Raw genomic sequence first — 7,260 nt, forward strand, 5'->3', positions numbered from 1 at the left:
AAGAGTGCAAAGCTTCTGTTTAAAGGCCAGCCGCTAACAGTCTGATTCATCACTGACAAAACCATTATGATGTTGGCATGCTGATGCTGATATTGGCATAAAAAGGCTAAATGTAGAAACAGTGACTCCCACACAGACTAAATGATGGATGTTGCCAATTATTTTTGGTCTGCGAATTTTGGAGCCTCTATAGGAAATTTTTTGCTGCCACTGTTGTCACGGTCCTGGGTTTTGGAAACCGAGTTTTGAGTTTTGGGACATTTAAATCTGTGTTTATTTTCCATTTGGTTCCTAGTTTGTTTAATGGCTACATTTTCTTTTTCATGCATGTTCATTAGTATTTTGAATCTTAGTTATTAGTTCTAGTTTTTGGATGTATTAGAGTTTAGTTGTTCCTTCAGTTCCTTCCTCCGGTGTCTTCATCTCTGTTAGGGATTCCTTGTTTAGTTACTTCCTATTTTATTTTGATACTCTGTTGTCTCTTGTGCCTTGTATTTAGTTTAACTTCCTTTCTCTGTTGTCCTTGATTAGTTTCAGCTGTTGTTTCCCAGGTGTTTCTACTCCCTAGATTAGCACTCATCCTTTGTCAGAGTGTCTGTTAATCAACCTTCCTATAGCCTTGCCTCACCTCGCCTCATGTTTGCCTTTGTTGAGAACTTTGTCTTTTTTGGTTCGCTTCATGTTCTGGACTTTGAAATATTTGGTTAGACTTCATCTCTCTGCCTAATAAAAGATTGCTTTTTGATTAGGTTTATTTACATCTGTCTGTGAGTCCTGCATCAGGGTTCTTGTTGCCTATGTTTGGATTCAGAATTGACCATATTTTGATGAGAGGTAGAACAGCTAAGTTATTAGCTAATGTTAGCAAATTTGTATAGTAAGCTGCATTCCTTGGGTACAATGCACTGGCACACATCTGCCACTAATTAGTGGTAACAGCCTAATTAACCCTCTGTGGTCTGCGCTCTCATTTATAGTAACTCTAACCGTAATCAAATGCTGTTGGAACATATATATTTTGTGTGTGTCTATATGTGTGTATATATATATATATATATATATATATATATATATATATATATATACATATATATATATATATATATATATATATATATATATATATATATATATATATATAAACATACATAAACATCCTTGCTGTTCTGATATATGGTTGTACCCCCCCAGTCCACAGCGGCCATAAAAATAATAGCACAATATGAAAAGGTGTGATGTGTACTGAATAATGTATGAGAATGCAAAACATATGAACTCAATAAATCACAGCACGTCTATTGTTTTCTGGAGAGGAAATATTCTGTTCAGAGATGTCAAAGACTGCAAAAAAGTACACTGTTAACTTTATATTTAAGCTCTGTTTTACCACATACCTGTTGGGATTTACATATTTGTTTCTAAATGTTAAAAAACAGTGAGGTTAGATTCAGGTTAGATGCAGGGGAGAGACAGATAAATACCAGACCCATCAGGCGCTAATACTGTGGATGGTAATGTAACATTTAACATCCGCTGCCGTGTATATGTTATCAGTGATATCTCATTAATGTATGAGTGTATGCTTGTGCAAATCCACAGAACAAAATGTCAGAATGTGATCCACATCTGTAGGTGGCCTGACTAAAGAGTGAAGGAATCACAGCTAGGTTTAACTAAAACAAGTACAGGGTGAGCTCGTTTTCAAAAGATAAATTTGATGATTTAAGTCTGCACATGGGAGTCATTGAAAGTAAAGCAAAGATCACTACCATGCTTCTGTGTGTATTACCTTTGGAGAACATGAGGTGGCTATAAAGAAGAAGACGTAAGCTTGAAATGAATGTGGTAAAAACTTACCAGAAAAACAAATAAAGAAAGCACTATCCAACCTGAGGAAAAAACACTAGTTTCATCAGTACATGTGGTGATGGTAATTCTAACTAGCTGACAATGTGTTCCTCCTGCTAGATGAAAATTGGTTGATGTTCCATCAGCTTTTGTTCTGTATCCAAAATGACACCCAATAGGGGTGAAAGTTAACAGTGTTCCAAATTCAAAAAAAGATTGTTTGTCCTCTGTTTGTCAAGTCTGCAGCAGCAGCTGTACCACTACAAAATCTGCCATTAAGTTAGGAAATCTTAACAATGCAATGCCCTCTCACCTTGATACCCTCAACTGGATGAGCAGAAGATGGCTGGATGGATGGATGGATGGATATTAGGCAATCATAGATACTACTATAATATATAATAATCTTATTAAATACTGATTTTGCAGATTTCTCACATTTTTCTTCAGACAATTTTCATTTTTATTAAATTGATAAAATATAAAAGATGGTTTTATCAAAGCCACTGGTGTAAACTCTTTTACACAGAAGGCCAACTTCCCAAACATGCCTATTTCTAACCAGGTAGTATTGCGAGCCTAATCTATTGATTGAAAGTAAAGAGCTGCTAAAAAAAGAAAAAAAAAAACTGAAAAAAATCAACAAGGGATAAAAAACAAACAAAGTGCAAAATACAAAGGTCTCAAGAGGACACAAATATGGTCTACTGGCTGAGAAACTTGGGCCATTACCACCCCTTCAAAATCCAGTTGACTTCCAGTAGATCTCACTCAGCAGTATTTCTATGGTTGGTGTTTCAAGGCAGTGGACAGCACAGGACACCTTGTGTGCAACAGGGAGATGTAGGTGGCATCTTCCTCATGTATATCTTATTATATCAGGGAGGAGAATGCATTAGTATATTCCTCTGTGCCTTACTGATGAGTAAGTGCATCATACTATTGAAATATACTGAGTGCAGTTGAAGCACCTTTGTATTGCTGGAGTGATCACAACTTTAATTTGAAGTGATGCCTTGTTGGAAGCTCTTGTGCAATGAGACCTTGCTGTACAGCAACAAGCATTAAACCTACTGCGACACTTAAATCTGCACGCTTAAATCCAATTCACCTCCGTGAGGTGAATTAGCTTTCTTTAAATTCCATAAGAACAAGCTGGAACGGAAATATCTTTTTGCAGTGAGTTTTAATAACAAGGATCCTTCTGCTTTGTTACAACGGCAGGAGAAAGAAGATGAGAGAGCAGGTGAGACCTATATGAAGGGAGGTTTTATCTTTTCTTTCCCTCTGATTGAATCCAGTCTTCTTGTTTTCAGTTAATTAAAACTCAAAGGATAAAACTTTGTGATGCATGCTGAATATGCAAGAACATCATGATTATGAGTTGCAGACAATTCCTCCCTCTTTCACCATCTCTCCACCTTAACTACAGCATGCATACAAATGCTCAGTTCCTCATTATCTTACAAAGGACTTGTTGAGAGTGTAAAATTGTTTGAATTTTTGTCTGAGTCCAGTATCCTGGGCTATCTGACAATGCTGCAGTGCAGTACAATGCCAGAAGTCAGTGTCTGTGGAAAAGCTGCCCTTTATGTCACTATATGTACATATACAATACCATAAATGCTTGCCAAACAACATAAAAACACTGCAAACATGCAAACACTGTAGGCAAGAATAAAATTGCTACCACTTCCATCACAAAGACTGTGTAAAGACACTGCTAAAAACAGAAGAGCATGGAGGGCTACAGTATTGCTGTCACTGAAAAGTTGCTGATGGTACAACTACACCTGCGTGATTTTTAGTAGTATGCAAATCTGACAACAGCTCCAACATACTGAGGCACAGACAAGACCCTTCAAGGTGATATGACTCATATTAAGCAGACATTAGCAGCACACCCTTTAAAGTTGCTTTGTGTAATTAAAGTCTAGAAAATGTAACTAAAAATTATTAGTGTTTAATCAAGAGGATTATGAAAAAAAAAATCAGTATTCAGTCTGAGATGAGGGTAGTTCAGTGGTTCGAACTCAAAGCCATTCTGTGATCATACTCTGTGTGGTGTTTGCATGTTCAACCTGACAGCCTGTTCAGGGCAGACTGTCCTTTAAAAATGGCCTCATCAGCCCTTTGTACAGGCACATTTTTACAACCAGTACCTATGTTTTAAAATTAAGTGACCTCTAGCGGTTGTGCACCAAAGGCCAAAATTCGGTTTTCATCCATTCACCCTGTTCAGGGTCACAGGGGGGCTGGAGCCTATCCCAGCTGACATAGGGCGAGAGGCAGGGTGCACCCTGAACAGGTCGCCAGCCTGTCGCAGGGCCAGCACAGAGAGACAAACAACCTTCCTCACTCACATTCAAGCTCCCATTCACACCTATGGGCAATTTAATGTAGCCAATTAACCTAATCCCAGTAAGTGCATGTCTTTGGAATGTGGGAGGAAACCAGAGTACCCGGTGGAAACCCATGCAAGCACAGGAGAACATGCAAACGCCACACAGAGAGAGGGAGAGGCCTGGGCCAAGGTGGAATCGAACCCAGACCTTCCAGATGATATTCTAACTGTGAGGCAGCAGCACTAACCACTGTACCACTGTGCCACCCGCCAAAAGTCAAAATTCGGTTTTCTCTGGCAAATTCCAAAGAAGGATGTTAACATGAGTTTTCTCAGATCTCTGAGTCAATATAAAGTATGATCATGTTAACTTCACAAAACAGCCAAATTAGTTATAAATATTTAATTTTTACTTTATACAATTGGGTGTACTGATAACTATATGCGGGTTACTTTGATACTGAAGAAATCTCAGAAAATTCTGAGTGTATATTTGTACTGAGGGAGCAATGGTTACAAAACAGAACTTGCCTGAGAACTTTTTTTTAGATTTTGTCATTATTAATGAAATCTAGTGATGGTTACTAGTATGTCCAATTATACAACAGGAAACTTTTAGTTCATTTGGCAAATAAAATGTTTCAAAATGTGAAAAAAAGGCTACAGCTCCAACATACAGGACCTGAGCAGTCTGCCTCACTGTATAAATGGCAACATTAGACTTCCTGTTTCTTGTGACAAAAGGACTCAGTGTAAGTGTTGGGGTAACGCTGCACTTTGGTCAGTGTCCTTGCAAAGTAAGTGTAGCGAACCACAGTATTATTGATAAATTGCACAGTAAATGTTCAGACTCACATATGTTATAGACCAATGGGAATATTCTACATGTATATAAATTATTTATAAAAACAGATTCACTGTTTAATTCTGGAGCGACCACTACTAAATGATGGGAATGCGTACTGTTTAGACCTTTCACATAGCCCTGGGTACCACTGCAGTGTAATGTAGTATAAGTAAACTGCAGAGGTGGGAAGTAATGAAGTACAAATACTTTGTTACTGTACTTAAGTAGATTTTTCAGGTATCTGTACTTGACTTGAGTATTTATTTTTCGGACTCTACTTTTACTTTTACTCCCTACATTTTTACACAAGTATCTGTACTTTCTACTTCTTACATTTTCAAAACAAGCTCGTTACTTTAGGTTTAATGCGTCTGAGAAACGTTTATATTTCCGAGCCGGCTCCTGATTGTGAGGGTCTTTTTCTTGGAAGCCACAGCAACAGGGGGGAAGGGAGGGTACAGACACCCCACATGGTAGAGGGAGAGGCTCCTGCAAAGCTCGCTCGGAGATCGGAAAGAGCCAGAGGAAGTTACACTTTACAGAGCGGCTACACGCCGGAACGGTGAGGAAGATGAGTGACAGAAAACGTAAAGCACAAAAAGTGCCTGCTGCTTGTCACACAGTGTGTCTGCTACCTAAAAGAACAGCTGATGTATTTCCAGGGAGAGCAAAGAATGAGCGATAACTTCACTCAGATGGAGAAAGATGTAAGAAAGAGGTAGAAATGTTCTCCAAGGAGCTACTTTTACTTTCTTACTTTGAGTAGATTTCAGAGCCTGTACTTTTTTACTTTTACTTGAGTACAGAAGTTGAACCAGTACTTCAACTTTTACCAGAGTAGTTTTTAACACAAGTGCTTGTACTTCTACTTAAGTACAGAATGTCAGTACTTTTGCCACCTCTGGTTTTACAGTGGCATTAGGAGACTTAAGGCCCCTCAGCGAGACCCTGTACAGTATGGTTCTCACTGTCCCCAGTTTCTTTAACCCTGTATGATGTACCACAGAACAAGTCTGCCAGAGCTTATCTTTACATTTTTACAGGCTGTAGTGCCCTTTTTTGAAGTATTGCAACTTGCTCTATATTGATACAGCCTTTATAGAAATTGCTAAAAAGTGCAATAAACCAAGAAATTGAAAGTCTTTTTTACACATATTTGTTAGCTGCAGAAATGTCATAGAGTAGCTGTATCCCTAAAAACTGTAAATGAGAAAAGTTACACAAAAGCCTGTCAAACCACAGAAAATGTATTTTGAGTATGTTCATAACTATAAATTTTTGAGACACACACATTTTTATAAAAGCAAAAATAAAACGCTTATTGGGCACCATTTGCAAAAACACAGCATGTGCATCAAAATAAACTATCTCCAATAGTGTTCAAAGTGTCCCAGGAATTTACATATACAGAACGGCACAAAGTCAAACTACTTTTCAATAGTACCGGTGGAGCTGTGATCAGCCTTAGTTTGCAGTGATCATATCTATCAAAAGTGGCCCAAGGAAGCAACAGTGGTGAACCAGCAACAGGCTCATTGGTGGCCAAGACTCACTGATGCAGATCGGGAGTGAGGGCTGGCCCATGTGATCCAGTCCAACAGATGAGATACTGTAGCTCAAATTGGCCACAAGCTAATGCTGCTTCTGACAGAAAGGTGTCAGAATACTCAGTGCTTCACAGTTTGTTGTGTATGAGGTTGCATAGCACTCAGACCAGTCAGGGTGCTATGCTGACCCATACACCACCGAAAGCACCAACAATGGAGATATGAGCATCAGAACTGGATCAAGGAGTAGTGGAAGAAGTTTTCTTTTACATTATGTGGATGGCTGAATGGGGAATACCTGGCACCTGGATGCACAATGAGAAGAAGGCAAGCCGGCAGAGGTAGTGGGATGCTTTGGGCAATGTTCTGCTGTGAAACCTTGGGTTCTGCCATCCATGTTGATGTTACTTTAGCACATACCTTCTATCTAAGCATTGTTGCAGACCATGTAATCATTTCATGAAAACAATATTCCCTGATAGCTGTAGCCTCTTTCAGCAGGAGCACTGTGCCCTACCACAAAGGGCTGTTTTGGCAGCAAAAGGGGGACCAGCACATTATTAGGCAGGTGGCCATAATGTTATTCCTGATCAGTGTAAGGTTAACCTACAGTCACGGCCGAAAATGTTGGCACCCCTGAAATTTTCACAGAAAATCAAGTATTTCTCCCAGAA

This window comes from Archocentrus centrarchus, chromosome 10 (genome assembly GCF_007364275.1).
Source record: "Archocentrus centrarchus isolate MPI-CPG fArcCen1 chromosome 10, fArcCen1, whole genome shotgun sequence".
Lineage (NCBI taxonomy): Eukaryota > Metazoa > Chordata > Actinopteri > Cichliformes > Cichlidae > Archocentrus > Archocentrus centrarchus.